We start from the raw sequence: 18,349 nt of genomic DNA on the forward strand, positions 1-18,349 counted from the left end.
TAACCATCAGAATGACCAGAAGTAACAGAGTCTTCTCAAAGGCACTGCCACCAACTGTAATGATTTAAATATCCTGGAAAGGACCATAGTTCCACATTTTTTATATTGAGGTGTACATGGTCAGGTTGGCAGGCAATTGGATGGTGTAAGAAGGATGGAATGACAGCCAACATTGTCAAAAGACAGGGGCTTCAGGAAGCCCCTGATGTCTGGGTTAGCCTAGTTGCTAAGGGTAAAGCTGATGTGAAAGTTAATATTTTAAACCATACAAGATGAATAATAAATTGGAGGTAAACAAAGAATGAATAGGACTAGACCCTCAAACAGTAGACGGTCAGGCTGTCAGACCATCAGAAAGTGTCAGACGGTCAGAAAGTGTCACATTGCAGAGTCCCTCATGTGTCCTTCATCTTGAGGAAGTCAGGGGTCTCAGAGGACAATGGAAGAGGACCATAAAGGCTATTTTCACAGGAAAGCATATTACATCTTGAAGCTCATCATCCTTTAGCTCAATTCACTGATTGACATGGTCAAGGGTCTCATAGCTGTAGGTCCATCTGACAGACAGAATGTGCCAATAGTGGGCCAGGCCAGTGACATGCATGGACCGCACTCAATCGATACCTTTCCAAGGGCCCTGAGGGCAACACTTGCATTCCCTGCTGCTCTGGATATTTTTCCAAAAGAAACATTCGGATGCCAACACTGATGGGGAACATAAAAGAGCAAAGCAAAATACACAAGAGCAGCCTGCAGTAAGACAAGTCAGCAGTATGTTTACCAGGCAGGATAAGGCCATAAGTGCCCTAACAGAGACTGGTTTATGCCAGAAGGAATATAGAGACTAGTTGAGGTTGGAGGCGTGTTTCCCTGGTTTTCCAGACAAACATTCAGAGACACACTAAAGAGAAGCTGTGTGTATAACACATGTCAGTCTCCATTATTTTGATAATCCCACATTGTGCAGCTGGTGGGTCATAAATCACTGGTTTACATTGTGCTGTTGTTTAATTAGACCAACCCGTTGTGATTTGCGGTATTTTGTCATTTTAACGATTCTTTGTTTTTCTCACCTTAGTTGGCAAATCCCTGCTTATCATGGTGATGGTCTCCTTATTTGTAGTGTCTTCTTAGCTGCTGTTCAAAGTGACGTAAACTTCAAGTTACCGACTTTTGTCTCTCCTGTGGAATTTGTCATGGAGAAATAGGTTTTTAGACAAAATGACAGCCTCTATGCAGTGCTTCTTCCTGAATATAACATCAAGGAATTTGGGGACTGTCTCTAGTTTTGGCCTGGAGTCACACTGTAGCTTGAGACCCTGTCATTTACTTCACGCTTGACAATGTACATCTTGATAAACTGCAGTATTTCTTAGACTTTGATGGTTTCCGTGAGCATGATGAAAAGGGTTTTCACTACTAGATTTTTTTGCTTTAAAAAAAATCATATATTTATTTTGTCTAAAACAAGTTCAGGCAATAGGAAGGAGTAAAGACAGTTTGGATTTACTATATGGCATTTTCTCACAACAGTTTCTAATTTTTAAAATGATTTTTATTACCTTATATTAATTGTACAAAATGAGGAGTTTCACTGTGATGTTTGTGTATATACAATGTGTTTTGACTATATTCACTCCCTCTATTACCCTCTCTTATCTCCTCTCCCCAACCCCTTTTTAAACTTTCTTACAAATTTTTAAATGGATTTCATTATGACCTTTTCATGTGTGAATACAATGTACTTTGGTCATATTCTCCTCCACTTACCCTCTCTTTTCCCCCTTCCCAATTTGCCCTGCTTTCTCTTTATTGCCATAGCCCTCATTTAATGTTCATGTCCTTTAAAAAAAAATCTAGATTCCAAATATGAAAGAAAAAAAGTGGAATTTGTCTTTCTGAATCTGGATTATTTCACTTAACATGATGATCTTCAGGTCCATCCATACTTGACTGAATAATACTCCATGGTGTATATGCACCACATTTTCTTTATCCATTCATTGGCTGAGGAGTACCTACGCTGGTTCCACAGTTTGGCTATTGTGAATATTGCTGTAATAAACATGGGTATGCAGGTGTCTCTATTTTATGCTGACTTCCATTCCTTCGATATATGCTCAGGAGTGCTGTAGTAGGATCATATGGTAGTTCCATTTTTAGTTTCTTGAGGGATCTCCACATTGACTTCCATAGTAGTTGCACTAGTTTACATTCCAACCAACAGTATAAAAGGGTTCCTTTTCCCTGCATCCTTGCCAGAATTTGTTTATTTTCTTGATGATAGCCATTCTGATGGGGGTAACATGGAATCTCAATGTAGTTTTGATTTGCCTTTCCCTGATGGCTAAAGATGCTGAACATTTCTTCATGAATTTATTAGTACTTCATTTATTTATTGTACTACTTTTTTTGAGAAATGTCTGTTTATTTGCCCATTTATTTATTAGATTATTATTATTATTAGGAATTTTTTTTTTTAAGATAGGGTCTCATGCAGTTATTTGCCCAGGCTGTCTTCAAATTGCTATCCTCCTGATCTCTACCTCCTGAGTAGCTATGATTACAGGTGTGAGCCACCCGCACCTGGCTCTGGATTATTCTTTTAATATTGAATTTTTTGAATGGAAAAATCTCTTTTTTAAAGAAGGAATTATTAGGTCATCTACATTAGGGTAATGTAAATGAAAAGATCAGAGTTAATTAATTTTGTCCTGAATGACAGAAAGTGAGGAACAACAATTAAATATTTGTGGTCCTCATGGACTCTGTCTGCCTACTTGCCCTGTATTTCTGAAAGGAGGGGTTGCTCTCACACTGTGGAGAATACTCCAGTGGAGAGGACTAAAGCTGGTGACTTATATCCTAATATCTTTCTTGAGCATAGACAGGAGACATAAGGAGATTTTTTGGAGTCACACAGACTTGATGTCTGTTCTTTGCTAGCTCTGAGACACTAGGAATTTATATAAACTCCTTGTCTAGCTATAAAGTAGAACTAAGACAGCCAAACTTCTTCAAAATGAAGACAAGTCTGCCACTTTTTTCTCCATGATCTAGAGGTGGGATTAAAAGAAGGCCCCCAGAAGAGTATAACCTGAACCCAAAGAGGTTCAGTCAAGAATAACTGCAACCAGGAATTATATTTCAAATACCATGTTGCCTTGCACTTTCTGTACTTCACTTTATAAAGAACTTTTAGGCAATGTCTATACCTCAGAATGTTGGATTTTATCCAGATTAACAAAATTGGATTATATGAAAATACAAAATAATGATAATAATATAATATAAATAATAATCACTGTTCTATTATTTATTTAATATTTCACAGTGCTAGGGATCAAACCCAGTGCCTTGCACATGCTCAGCAAGCATTCTACCACTGAGCTACTCCCCTACTCCTATTATTCTGATGGAAGAAAGTACTTCTTTTGGTTATATGACTTTTTTTTTTTGTGGTACTGGGTTTTGTACTCTGGGCCTACACCTTGAGCCACTCAGCCCTTTTTTGTGTTGGGTATTTTCAAGATAGGGTTTTGCAAACTATTTACCCGGGCTGGCTTTGAACCTTGATCCTCCTGATCTCTGCCTCCTGAGTAACTAGGATAATTGCCATGAGCCACTGGCACCTGGCTCAAATGACTTTGAGTCACTAGCTGGTTGCCTTTTTTTCCATTCAGTTGATTTTTGAGACACCGTTAAAGTTAACAGCAAACGTCTTTATTATGGAAAATAATCAGCAACTATATTAATTAGTGCATTGTTTACACTTTTACTGCAAATATAATGATTTGTTGATTTTTAAGTTAGATGCCTGTTGTCATTAAAGTCATTAATACTGTAAGTGATTTTGTATTTGAAATTCTATACATTTTGCTTCTTACTGTTCGACCCTTAGGCTATGAGCATTCCCTGATTGCAGACATCAAAAATTACAAAGTTCTTTAGATATATTAACAAATACCTTTCCTACACAATTGAAATGGAAATGAATCACAGAGTGTGTAAGGGAAAGAATCATCAAAACTCTATGCATATTAACTTCTTGCTGCTGCTACATGTAAATGTCTTCTGCAGCTGGCCTCAAATTAGCACAGCTGGTATCTAAGGCATTGACATTCACATTCAGATTTCCCCAGAATCTCAAAACATGTAGGCTCATCCCTTCCAGACCTTGCTCTCCAGTGACTACTGTTACATCAGTTTTACAACAATAGCACATAGGTGAGTATCTGCTCCAAACAGGGTTTCGTCCCAAACAGTTTCTCATAAAGGTCTCAGATACAAGGTGGCAGCAATAATCACAGCATTGTTCTAAATGCCACTGTTTTTGTGACCTTTGGCTCTTTTGTCCATTCTCTAATGGACTCAGTACTACAGTCTATGAAGACAATGACTCTCCCTTGGAACTCTGGCCTCTAGGGAGCTTCATCCACTACACCCAACATCAAAGCTCCTTAGCTCTTTGTGATAAGCTTCTTCACAGAAGTTTCTCATAGCAGAATTGTTCAGATGTTATGGGGATGCAGGAGGAAATGGGAGAGCAATGGGTTGGTAAAGAACTTCACCCTATGCAGTTTGTTTTACCCAGTATATACCTGCCCCCCCCCCCCACCTATACCATCCTACTCCTGGGGCTTTGCAGTGATGGAGGGAATTCTCCATGGTTTTACAGTTTTGCCTCCTAGCCAGACCCCTTCAACTACCAGAGCATCAGACAAATCTGTAGACCCAATTCACATTCTTTCTAACAAGTAACATTGGTCCTGCACAAGTCAAGGGGCAGCATGGGAATGAATCTCAAAGTTTTGTAAAATTTCCCAATGGGGCCTAATTAGCAAAGTTAGAGATCAGTCTAACAAGGTCACATCGACCCATCTCAACATGTTTAGTTCCAGTTGACTTTTGTTACCAATTTCATATCCCAGATGATAGAACCAGCACACATATGTCATATGTACATTTCAAGGCCAGTGTCTCATTCAAAGTACCATAGAAAGAGTAACTTATAAACAATAAAAATTTGTTTCTCATGTTTCTGCAGGCTGGAAGTCTGAGATAAGAGGGCCAGCATGGTTAGATTGTGGTGAGGGCTCACTCTGGCCTTCTGCCTATTGGCTTCTCAGTGTATCCCCACATGGTAGATAGAGGGTGAAAAAGCTCTCTGGGTTTCTTTCTTAAGGGCACTAATCCCATTTATGAGGGTTCCCTCCTCATGACTTAAATACCTCCAAGGACACCATAACCTCAGAGGTGAGGACTTTAACATATGAACTCTAAGGGAGCACAAATATACAAAAATCCATAATAGCTGGTCACAGCCTGGTCCACCTGTCTTGTCCTTCCGTAGCATTGCTGTGGCAATACGTGGGATGTTCTTCCTGCTTAGAATCATTTCATTCTCCACTAATTTTCATGTAATTCATTTCCTTTTTTCAAGACTGTTTTAGAATTCACCTCCTCCATGAAAACTTCTCAGATTTCTCTAACCCATACTGACTGATTTCTTCATCCACACTTTATGTAGTTGACATCAAAATTACAACTCATTGTTCTCTAATTTCACAGGCATTAGTGTTGCCATGGAGGGTCTATGTTCCTTATGCATCCTTGTGTCCACCCAGATATACTTTGTTGGTCATTGAGGCACAACAATAAGTTAAATTAAAAAATTTTAAATTATCTGTATGATTGGATCATTTGCTACAGTATCTAAACGTGCAGCAGACACTATAAACTATAGAAAAGTGGGATATGATAAAGTAAGTCCCTGTCCTCATATGGCTCCTAATCTTATGGAAAAGATAAGAAATACAACAAGAATAATTTGACCAAAGGCAAATTTTGAAATGCTTGGGGCAGGCAGGTCTTTCTTTTGCATCCCAGAAGATGATAATATAAGGTTAACTGAAGTTAACTAGAACTTGATACAATAATATTTGTATTTGACCTCAAAAATTGTAGAAGTTGAGGAGGCTGATAAAAAAAATTTTAAAAAGCAGGGTGGAGTCAGGTGCTGGTGGCTAAAACCTGTAATCCTAGATACTTGTCTGACTGAGAATTGTAGTTCCAGGCCAGCCTAGGCAAAAAAGTTTAGGAGACCCCATCTCAATGGAAAAATACTGGGCATTGTGGCACTCATCTGTCATTCCAGTGATGGCGGGAAGTATAAAAGAGGAAGATCAGGGTCCAGACAGACTGGCCTGGGCAAAAAGTGAGACTGGCAAAACAGCCAGGACAAAAAGGGCTGGAGGCATGGCTCGAGCTACAGAGACCTAAGTTCAAACTCCCTCCCCCCCCTCACCCCCACAAAGTAGCCTGGTTATTTCTTACAACACACTGTACCTGAATGGTTATAGAAGCTTTATTCATACTAGTCCTAAACTGGAAATAGCCCAGAAGTCTGTCAATGAGTGAATGCCTAAACAAAGTGGTACATTCACACCATGGAATACTACCCATGAATAAAAATGAAATCACTGATGATATATACAGCAACTTGGATGAATCTCCAGAGAATCATAATGAGTGAAAAAAAAAGCCAATCATGTATATGATTCCACTTAAATAACATTTTGAAATGACAAAAATTTAGAAACGGAAACCAGATTAGTGAGTGCCAAAGGGTAGGAGAAAGGGCAGAAAAGATACGGTATGATTATAAAAGGGTAGCCCATGGATTCTTGTGGTGATGGAATTGTTTGTTCAATATCTTGACTGTGGTGACAGATACCCAACCTACACACATCATAAAATTGTTCAGAGCTACAAACATGCACAAGCACACGGATGTGCAGAAGCAAATTGGGGGAGATTTCACCAAGATCTGTAGATTTTTAACATGTCAATATCCTGGTTGCCAAGGGTTACTACTGTTTTCCAAAATGTTACCACTAAGGAAAATAAAGGTAAAAAGTATCTCTCTGTATTATTTCTTATAGCTAACTATGAATCTACAACTACTTCAATAAAGTTTTCAGGTGAAGAAAAGCCATACATCATTGCTTCAGATGATAGGGAACAGCATAAAGTAAGCAAATGAAATCAGATCCAATGTCAAGTTTTAAGTCTGGCTTCTATAAATATTTCTTGGCCTGCTTAGCTACTTTGCATCAATTTTCAAGTCAAAATTTTATTTAAAAAAAAGTAGAATAACATCAAGAAAAATTAAGTAAGACATTCAAGAGAGATAATTTCATTTCATCAGCTTTCACTGATTCAGACTTAGGGAGACACTTCTATTTCATAGAAAGGGTCAGAGATCCACAGGATGAGGTGGTATCTTTCAATAGATTGTCCACCTTACGCACCTTCCCCATACTCAAAGAACCCAAGTGTTGTTAAATAATAATACACTCAAGATTTACCCCGAGTTGTGACAAATATAGATTCTTAGACTCACATCTAGAGATTCACATCTAGGGTTTCATGGGGTTCTGGAATTTTTACATCTAATTAGCAATGCAGCTGATTCTAATCTACCTGGAATCAGAAATCAGAGTCAACTAGCAAGCTTGTTAAAAATGCAAATTGTTTTGAGACAAACTGCTTTGTTCGCACCACAGCATGTTTTAACTTTATTCTGATGACTCAGTGGACTTTATAGAAAGAGGTTTCAGTACTTAAAGCTGTGGATCATGTTCTTATATGGTGGGGGGTAGAAAGAAAAGAGGGAACTGTCAAAGTTTAAAACCTTCCCCATACTCCTCTTCCAATCACAACTCATCAGAGAATATTCTGCACAGGAAGATCAAAGCCCCTTGCCGAGGAGAAGTTGAAAGACTTTGCTGTTGTAATTCTGGGGCAGAGGTGCTTGGATATAAATGAGTCCTAACTGCGGGTTTGGGGGACCCTGCGATGTAGAAATGTAAACACAGATGTCGGGCCTTTCATCCCCACTGTGTAAACATACCAGCTGCCAGAGGAAGAGGGAGAAACCCTTCAGAATTAGCTGCATTTTTTTGCCATCTAGAGCGTAAAAATTGACTTCATGCTTGAATTTCCACTAGCAACGAAAAGCACTGTTGTCCAGAGTATGGCTGAACAATGAAACCAGATATCAACTGGCTGAGTGGCTCCTCTGTCTAGGACAGGTCCAGTCTTCCTTTCTGTAGCATAAGTGACTGTCCAAGAAGAAGAGAATGAGAGGAGTAGCAGCTCCCACTGGCAAAAAAGTGACTCTTAGTGACTCTTCAAAAATATGTGCCCATTTTGTTCCCAGGATTGTGTGAACCAAGAGTCTGACTGAGATTTATACTCTCAGTTGACCCAGATTTGGGAAAAATGGGAGAATCAAGCTCTCGTGAGTTTTTGAGAGAAAAACTGAATGGTTTCCAGTACAAGAGGATATGCTTATTCGAGTACATGAATATTTGAAGGGCCAAAATGGTTTAACCACACCCAAACCACATCAGACCATCTCTCACACTATTAAATAATTTTTTTTTAAAAAAAGGAAACCATGAAAGGAGCCATTTCTGAAAAGTAAATTAAATGTGCAAAAAATATAATGGGAAGTGCATTTCTAAACAAAACACTTCAATCCAAGGAGAAATGTGTCTTCAATTACATTTTGAGCTAGCATGCCAGCTTGCATATGTGTGTAAGTCTCATGTTTTCTACAGAGCTTCAGCTCTGAAAGACCTGAAGAGTTGTAGCAGAAGCATTGGAACAAGGGCTTTTTTCTGAAAATATCATTATAGTCAAATATCCTCTAATAATGAATATGCTAGTTGTTTATACTATACATAAGCCCCAGATGATAGAAGTGAATCAGAAATTACCAGGTAGACCCTATGTGTGAATTTACTTTACAGAGATTGCTGTAGCTTAGGACACATTAATTCTAACAAAGTTTATCCCTTTGTCCAATACTCCATCAGAGTATTGTAAAGAATTTTCACAATAGGCTTTTCAAACAGTCCTTTTAATAAGAATGGGTCAGCCAACCCAGTTATATGTGATAGAAGAACTGATCAATTCTGGATAAATATCTTATGGGCATTAACTTGAAATTTTGTCCTGCTGTCAGAATTTACTGAAAAAATACTATTTTCCATGGCCTGGATATAAACTATAGCTGAAATGAAATCTTTGTAGACAGTGTTTTCTCCTTTCAAGTGGGTGAGTTCAAGAAGGCTGTTCATAATCCTTTGGTTAATTCAAAAGATCACAATCTGTATGTGTATACTTTTGCTTTTACCTAGGAGTTGTAGAGGTTAATTATACATAGTGCGTGCACACACACACACAAACACACCAGAGCATCATGAGATTTCAGACTTAAAATGGCTATGTGCAACTGCCAGTGCAGGCAGAGCTGTTTCCTTTATCAGGAGCATGAAAGTTTGCTAGGTTAGGCAAGTAGTGTAGCTTATGTAGTTATTTTTTAATTGAAATTTATTTTTATTTTCATATCATTGTTGTACTGGGGGTACACTGTGACATTTGCAAAAGTTCTCACAATATATCTTAAGTTCACCCCCTTCATCATTCTCCTTTATCTTTCTTACTCCCTTCTTAGAATAGCTTCAACAGCTCTCATTTTTCCATTTTCGTACATGAGGACATACTATGTCCACCATTCACCTCCTACACCCTTTCCTTATATCCTCTCCCCTCACACTAGTGCCATCCCCCATACTAGACCTGGTTTTCCCTCCTGTCAAAACAGGAGGGAAAACAAAAATTTTGTTTGTTTAAGATAGCTACACAGGACGTTTCATTGTGACATTTCCATTTGATAAAAGTGTACATAATGAGTTGGTCCCAGTGTTAATTCTCCAGTGTGCTCTGTCATCCATTCTATACTGCATTCCAACTAGTTTGTTTTACTTCTTTTAGTTTTCCCCAAAGCATCATTTCCTCCCTTTGCTCAAGAAATTTTATTGATCACCTATTATATGCTAGGTATGGTTTTAAGTGTCAGGGTTAACATCAGTGCATCAAATACACAAATTGTCTGCCTTCTTGGAACTTACATTCTAGTTGGGGAACAGAGAAAATAGATAAATGATTTACTCTCCTTTACCTTTGTATGTGAACAACACAAGCAAAGACAATGGGCAGTTGGAGGGCATGATTACAATTAAAAATGTGCAGAAGGAAAAACAAAACTTAAAGAGGACATTGAAGCAAAAACCTCCTGAAGGAGTTGAACAAGTGAGCCAAATAGAAATCTGTGGAAAAACAGTTCAGGCAGAAGCAACAGCTAGTGCAAACACTGAAAAAGTAGCGTGCTTGACCTGTCCTACAAGGAGATCAAGATGGTTGCAGAGGAAGGAGGGAGGGAGAGGACAATGAGAGATGTCCAGAGACAATGGTTGCACAGATCACACAAGGCTTTACAGGAAAAAAGAATTTTATCTTTGATGTAGAAGGCCACATAAGAGGGAAGGGTTAAAAAGTGGAGGGTAGAAAAGTGGTTATGATAAGAGTCAAGGTGACATTGACAGCAATGATAGAAGTCATGGGCAGTGGTCAGATTCTGTAGCACAGCTGAAAGGATTTACTGAGGGATTTATTGTGGGGAGCAAGGAAAGGAAGCTGAGGGACAATTCAATGTCTTTGCTTTTGCCTGAGCAATGGGAAAGATATAATTGTCATTTGCTAACAAGGGACAGGCTGAAGAAATGGCAGGACTCTCGGTGGGAAGAGAGTGTGGATATCAGACAAGCCAAAGTGAGATGCCTATTAGACATCCAAATGGAGATGGCAAAAAAGCTAGTGCTTACATGAGTCATCCCTCTGCTGGGAGTGGGGGGCAGTAAATCAGAGACAGAACACATAGAATGTGGGAGACATAAGCAGATAGGTTATAGGTATGAAACTGAAACACCAAGTCAGGGAGTGTGGATAGAAAAGAGAAGGGCCTTGAAGGGTGAGGCTGGCTCACAGAACCTCAGCACATGCAGTTTGCTGGGCTTCAAGTGCTCCTAGCCTAATTGATATCCTGATACAAAACTATTTTCCATGTTATGCCTTTCTTTTTCTTTTTGCAAACGTCATACAGATTTGTATAGATTACATTTATTTTTATTAGCATATATTAATTGTGCAGAGGGGTTTCATTGTGAAGTTTCATACATGTATATAAAGTACTTTGATCAAATTCATGCTTTCTATTACTCTTCCTTATCTCTTCACCCTCTTGCCTTTGACTGTTTTCTTTCCCAAACAGTCCTTGTTTTACATTCAAGTCATTAACTTTTTTTAAGTTCTAGATTCCATACATGAGAAAGAACTGCCATATTTGTCTTTCTTAGCCTAAATTATTTAGCTTAACATGATAATCTCTGCCTCCATCCATTTTCCTGAAAATGACAAAATTTCATTCTTCTTTATGGCTGAATAATGTTACAATGTATAAATACATCACATTTTCTTTATTCATTCATCTGTTGATGTGCATCTAGACTGATTCCTTAGTTTGGTTATTGTAAATACTAGTGCTAGGAATATGGGTGTGCAGACTTACAGTCCTTCAGATAAGTCCTTCAGATATGCCCGGAAGTGATGTAGTAGGCTCATATGGTAGTTCTAGTTTTAGTTTCTTGGGGAACTTCCATACTGATTTCTACAGTGGCTGCACTAATTTACATTCCCACCAACAATGTACTGGGTTCCCTTTTCCCTGCATCCTCATCAGCATTTGTTGTTTGTTTTCTTGATGCTTGTCATTCTGATTGGGATCAGATGGAATATTGGTGTAGTGTTGATTTTCATTTCCTTTATAGCTAACGATGTTGAACATTTCTTCACATGTTTATTAGCCATTTTTACTTCTTCATTTAAGGCATGTCTTTCAATTCATTTGCTCATTTATTAATTGGATTATTTAGTATTTGATTTTTTGAGTTCTTTATGTATTCTGGGTATTCATCCTTTGTCTAATGAATAGCTGGCAAAGATTTTTTCATATTCTGTAAGTTGCCTCTTGATTCTAGTAATTGTTTTCTTTGCTGTGCAGAGAATATTTTTGATTTGATGCAATCCCATTGTCAATTCTTCTATCCTTTATTATATTGAGGTACATTCTATTTTTGCTTTTTTTGAGCTTATATCATGAAAGGATGTTGAATTTTGCCAAAGGTTTTTTCTGCATTTTACTGAGATTCTCAAGTGATTCTGTCCCTTATTCTGCTTATTTTTATTGATTTGTGTATATTGAACCATCCTTGCATTCCTGGAATGAGAACAAGTTGATCATGGTATCTGATCTTTTGAATTCAGTTTGTGAGTACTTTATTGAGAATTTTTGTGTCTATATTTATCAAATTTGTCATAAATTTCTTTTTGTGTGTGTCTTTATCTTGTTTTGGTACCAGGGTAATGCTAGCTCCATAGGATGAGTTTGATAGCACTCATTCCCTTTCTATTTCATGGAATATTTTCAGGAGTGTCGGTGCTTTTTATTGTAAATGTTATCTTTTCAAAAACTAAACACTTATTTCTACATAGAAATTCTCTTGATATTTCCATTTTAATTTTATATTTATCAAATTTGCTAAACTTCCTTATTAATTTCAAAAATGTACTTGCAGAATTCTTTCATTTTTCCACATGGAAATTAATTTGTTCATCACTTCCATTTCTTACTTTTCAATTGTTATACTTTTTAAGAATATACTTTATTTTTATACAGTTTCAGTTCATAGCAACATTGAGTAGAAGGCAAAGATTTCCTATATAACTCCACCCCTACATATGATGTTCTCCCCCATTCCCAGTATTCCTCACTACAGTAGAGAATTTTGCAGAAATGATGAATCTAATTAACACATCATTATCACACCACAACCCATAGTTTACATTAGGTTCACTCTTGATATTGTACTTTCTAAGGATTTGAACAAATGGGTAGTGACATATCCACCTCTATGTTATCAGATAGAGCAGCTAGACTACCCTAAAAATCCTCCCTATTCCATTTGTGCTTTCCTCCCTCCCTAATCCCCAGCAACCACAGATGTGCATAGTATCTCTATGGTTTTGTCTTTTCCATAATATCATATAATTGGAATCATACCCCATGAGGAGTTTCAGATTGGCTTCTTTCACTCAGTAATGTGCACTTAGGTTTCTTCTACCTCTTTCCCTGGCTTGATAACTCAGTTCTTTTTAGAATTGAATAACATTCCATTGTTTGGATGTATCACAGTTTATTTGTCCATTTACCATCTGAAAGACAACTTGGTGGCTTCCCAGTTGTAACAATGATGATAAAAGCTGCAATGAACTTCCAGGAGCAGGTTTTGCATGCATGTAAGTTTCAACTCCTTTTGGCAAATTCCAAGGAATGATATTGCCAGATAGTATGTTTTAGCTTTGCAAGAAACTGCCAACTATTTTCCTAGGTGACAGTAGCATTTGCATTCCCACCACTAATAAATAAGAGCTGCCATAATTTGGTGTTGTCCTTGCCAACACTGTCAGTGTTCTGCATTTTGGCTTCAGAATAGATGTGCAGTAATGTCTCGTTGTTGTTTTTATTTGTAATTCTCTGATGACATATGATATGGAACATTTTTTCATACTCCAATTTATCATGTATGTATTTTCTTTGGTGAAGTGTTTGTTGAGGTCTGTAGACCATTTTTCAATCAAGTTATTATTGATGAGTTTGACAATTTCTTTGTTTGAAAAAAAGTTCTTTGTCTGATAAGTCTTTTACAAACATTTTCTCACAGACTGTCTTTCAAAAACCAAATAAAATTAACTTCAATAAAGTCCAGTTTATTAATTCTTTCTTATATGGATCATGCCTTCCTGTTGCATCTATAAAGTCATTTCCAAATCTACAATCATCTAAATTTTCTCCTATGTCATATTCAAGGAATTTTATAATTTCACATTAAAGGCTGAGATCCATTTTGAAATAGATGTGTGGATTCATGTTTTTCCATGTGGATGTACAGTTGTTCTTGGACCATTTTTGCATTACTCTATTGCCTCTGCTTCTTTGTTAAAGATTAGTTGACCTTAGCTATCTCTTTGGTTCCACTGATCTACTTGTCTATTCTTTCACCAATACTACAATATCTTGAATACTGTGGTTTTACCATCTTTTGTTCTCCCTCAAGTACTGAAGGAGTGTTGGCTATTCTGTATCTTTCATCTGTCCATATAAACATTAGAAACAGCTGTTTTGAATTTCATAAAAAACTTTCATTGAGATTGAATTCCATCTATACAGCAAGTTGGGAAAACCTGACATCTTCACAATACATAGTCTTCCTACCCATGAATATGGACAATTTCTTTATTTAGCTCTTTGATTTCTTTCATCAGGGTTTTGTGAGTTTTCTTCATATATATCTTACACATATTTTACTATATGTCTATCTAGGTATGACATTTCAATTACTTTCTCATATTTTCTTGTCAATTATTTGAAACATTATCTGATAATTGTTAATATTGTAATATTTGTACTTTTCCTTTTTTCCTTAATCTAGTGGTTTGTCAAATTAATCTTTCACAAACCAACATTTTTCTATTGATCCCCTTTACATGTTTGTTTCGTATCTCATTAATTTTTTATATTAGTTTTTCCTCTTTGAGTTTTATCTTCTTAAGTTAAATGAGTAATATGATAACTTCAGAAGTTATACATTTTCCTATAGTACTTCTTTAGCTATATCCCCATCCATTTTAATGATGTAGTATTTTGGTTGTAGTTCACTTCTACTATTAGGTTAAATCCTATGAAATTGATATATTTGTAAATCAAAGATTAACATCAGCAATTCTGTGTTAAATTTAATATAGTCTAAGTTTCACTATGTTTCTTTATTTACCTACTGTTCAGGTAGAATATATGAGTTTTTCTTTAAATACCTTTTTGCTATTGATTTCTAGGAATTTCAATGTGGCCAATAGAACTATTCAGCTGAAAGTTTACTACTTAACTTTATGACCTAATATGTGTTCCAGTTTAGTAAATGTTGTTTGTGCTTGAGAAGAATTTTTACTCTGCATTTTTATTGCATTGTTCTGTACAAGCCTGACTGATAAAGCTGATAATTATGTTATTCAAATTATCTGTACCCATAATGATTATTGTCTGCCTACTCTATCAGTTACTAAAAGAGTTATATTAGTATGTGCTACAGTGTTGATGGATTTTAAAATTTCTTCCTGATAATTGGGGGGGGGAGGGAAATGAACCAAACTGGGGTATAAGGTGTATAATACATATATATGGAAATGCCACAACAAAAAACCTCCATATAGCTATCATATACTAATAAAAATGTTTAAAATAAAACTTCTCCCTCTAGTTGCTATTCATTATTTTCATTTCATATGTTCTTTTTATGGGGGGTGGTACAGGAGTTTGAACTAAAGGCTTCATTCTTTCTAGGCAGGCACTCTACTGCTTGAGATACACCCCCAGCCCAGTCCTGTATATTCATATGTTGTGTTTTTAGTTGTTTCAAGGGTGGAAATATGTATTCCTAGTTAGTTGAAGAATTCATTATTACATAATTATCCCCTTAGTCTCTATTAGCATACATGGATTTTAATTCTGTTCTTTTATATATAAATATAGCATGTATTATTATATAAGTATATAATATTTTATCATATATAAAATAGTACATTATTGTTTACTGCATGTTAATTTACATAATCTTTTATCTAGAATTTGCTTTGGCATTTTTTTCTATTAGATTTTGCTTTCAATAATTCTGTTATATGTTTGCCATACATCTTTTAAATCACATATTTTAGAAATTTATCTGGACAATCTTCTTTTTTAAAGTGAAACTTTAGTCTATATACATTTTTGTGGCTTCCAATATAGTTATATTTATTTTTAAACATATAATTATGGAATATTTATCCATCCTGTGTTTATAAACTGTTTCTTTTTCTCTCCTTTACTCCTTCCTTTTACATTTGGCAAAACAAGACACCTTTATTTTTTTGGAACTACACATTCTACTTTGATATAGAAAGTTTTAATGTGTCTGCTTATTTAATCAAAATTTAAATTTATTCAATAACTTTATTCTCTTTTTACCAAATACAAGTGACTCAACATTTCAACATCAATTTGTAGCTCTTTATTTCATTCTATTGTTTTAATGCACTATAGTTTTATTACTTTTAACCACTTAACACATTATTATCCCACCACATTTTCAGACCTTTTATCTAGGATCACTTTCTCTCTCCTTGAAGTATATTTGCTAGTATTTCCTTAGTGAGTTTCCTTTGGTGACAAAAGTTTAGTATTTGTCTAAAGTGTTTTTATATTCACCTTATTTTTAAAGATATTTTTTAAGATGGGCACTTCTAAGATGATATTGTCTGTTTAAATGTTGCTTCAAAGTTTTAATTCACTGTCTAGTGATTTAATTGTTGCTGTTGGGACATTTTCATTCAATTATTTTTAAGGTCTTCTTGTCTTTAGTGATCTGCAGTTTGCTTTTGATCCCTCACAGAATACATTTTCCCTCCCCATGTGCCATTTGACCTGAACTGGATTTCTTATCCTTTCTAGTAAATTCTCTACAATTATCTTTAAAATATTCCCTCTAATACATGTCTAGTTAGTTGGTTGCCAATAGAGCCAAATTTGCAATGACTCAACACACAAATAGGTACGTAAGTAGGCAATTCCAATCTTATCCATGTGGACATTTGGAAAACCAGTTAATGGAACGCTGCATTTTCAGAATAAGGCTTATTATTATGTTAGCTCCATCAAATTTATCTAAGTTATGTTCATCAAAGCCAGACATAGTGAGAAAAGCCAGTGAAGAATATGGAGGAATACACATGACAAACGTTTTTTGTTTTTATTTTGTTTTCAATGTATAAAGAAAAGAGGTTTATTTAGCTCACTGTTTTGGAGGTGGAAAGTCCAAGATTGAGCGGCCCCCATAGGCATGGGTCTAATGGCAGAGGGCACCATGGCAGGAATGTGTGTAAGAGGAATCTCATGGTGAGAAAGGAAGCCATAGAGTTGGGAGGGGGCAGTCCTGGTTTTTAATAACAGCACACTTCTGGCAACTAACTGGGGTCTGATGACAATTACTTAATTTCTTCTGAGGACACACTTCCACTGCCAAATACCTCCCATTAGGCTCTTCCTCTTTTTTTAAAGTAGAATATTATTCACTGATTTTCAAAATTTTTTCATTACATTATGTTGTTTGTGCTGGGGGTATATTGTGACATTTACAGAAGTGTTTACAATATCTGTTAGCTAAATTCACCACCTCCATCGTTCTCCTTTATTCCCCCTTCCCCCATTCTTACAATAGTTTTAACAGGCCTCATTTTTCCATTTTCAAATATGAGTACATAATATTTCTACCACATTCACCCTCCTACACCATTTCCTTATATCCTCCCCACTCCTGTTGGTACCAACCCCCAGATAGGACCTGTTTTACTTTCCATGGCACATGTTTTTGAACTGGGCCTAGAAGAGGCACACATAATCCAGTCATGTGACCACCTTAATAGCAGATATGGCTGGGACATACAGTTTCGAGAAACAGAATTTTCATTTTGTTAACTGTCTAGCAGCTTCTGACACACCATTCTCTTTCTTTTCTCCTTCTATATGTATGTAGCATTGTTTCACTCTAGCCTCCACTTCTCTTAACCTCTCTTCTTTTCCATGTCTGTCTCTTTCTATGTGCTGCATTCTGATTATATATTTTCAGATATGTCTTCTATTTCTTTTTTTTATTAGGAAACATTCATTACATGGGGGGATTCACAATGACAATTCCTATTAGATTTATATTGTACATTAGTTTACATCGTCCCCATCATCTCTCCTCCTCAACTCCCTCTTCACCCCAATTAAAGCAATTGCAAGAGGTTTCTTTGTTCTATTTCATATATGAAGTCCATCAACCACATACCATCACCGTAATCTCCTTCATTCGCCCTTCCCCCTCCCTCCCAACATACACACACACTATACCTATTTTACAATCCTTTCAGTATTAATTCTGTACTTAGCTAAGACTAATCTGATGTTCTAATTCTGAGACTGTAATTTCAATTGTTCTATTTTTAATTGTTAAAAATTTTGGTAGCATTAAAAATCTGTAAGGTCATTTCTTATATTTTATGCACCCAAAATACATTTTCAGTTTTTTCCTATTGACCTAGTAATCATAGTTCCTTTAAATGATTTCAAGATATGAAGACTCTGGGGATCTGATTAAATTATATTTTTTTCCTGTTGGCTTTCACTCATTTTGCCTTGCATATTGTATACTGTGGGTTAAAGCTGAAGTCTCCCAGAAGGGACTTCTGTTTCTACCTACTAGAAGTCTATGAGTACTACCTACCTGAAACCTCTTTAAGCTCACAT

At 36.2% G+C, this 18,349-nt stretch overlaps 1 long non-coding RNA gene across 8 annotated transcripts in view; it reads right to left on the reverse strand.

Moving 5' to 3' along the window:
• LOC141414829 (uncharacterized) overlaps positions 1-18,349 on the reverse strand; it is a 211,076-nt gene that overhangs the window by 86,419 nt on the left and 106,308 nt on the right. For 2 of the 8 annotated variants that reach the window (XR_012439722.1, XR_012439724.1), the window contains exon 3: positions 1,074-1,182. The exons of the other annotated variants lie outside the window; for them this stretch is intronic. This is a non-coding gene — a long non-coding RNA (uncharacterized lncRNA). The remainder of the gene's footprint in view (positions 1-1,073; positions 1,183-18,349) is intronic. 8 annotated transcript variants of the gene reach the window in all.

This window comes from Castor canadensis, chromosome 12 (genome assembly GCF_047511655.1).
Source record: "Castor canadensis chromosome 12, mCasCan1.hap1v2, whole genome shotgun sequence".
Classification (NCBI taxonomy): domain Eukaryota; kingdom Metazoa; phylum Chordata; class Mammalia; order Rodentia; family Castoridae; genus Castor; species Castor canadensis.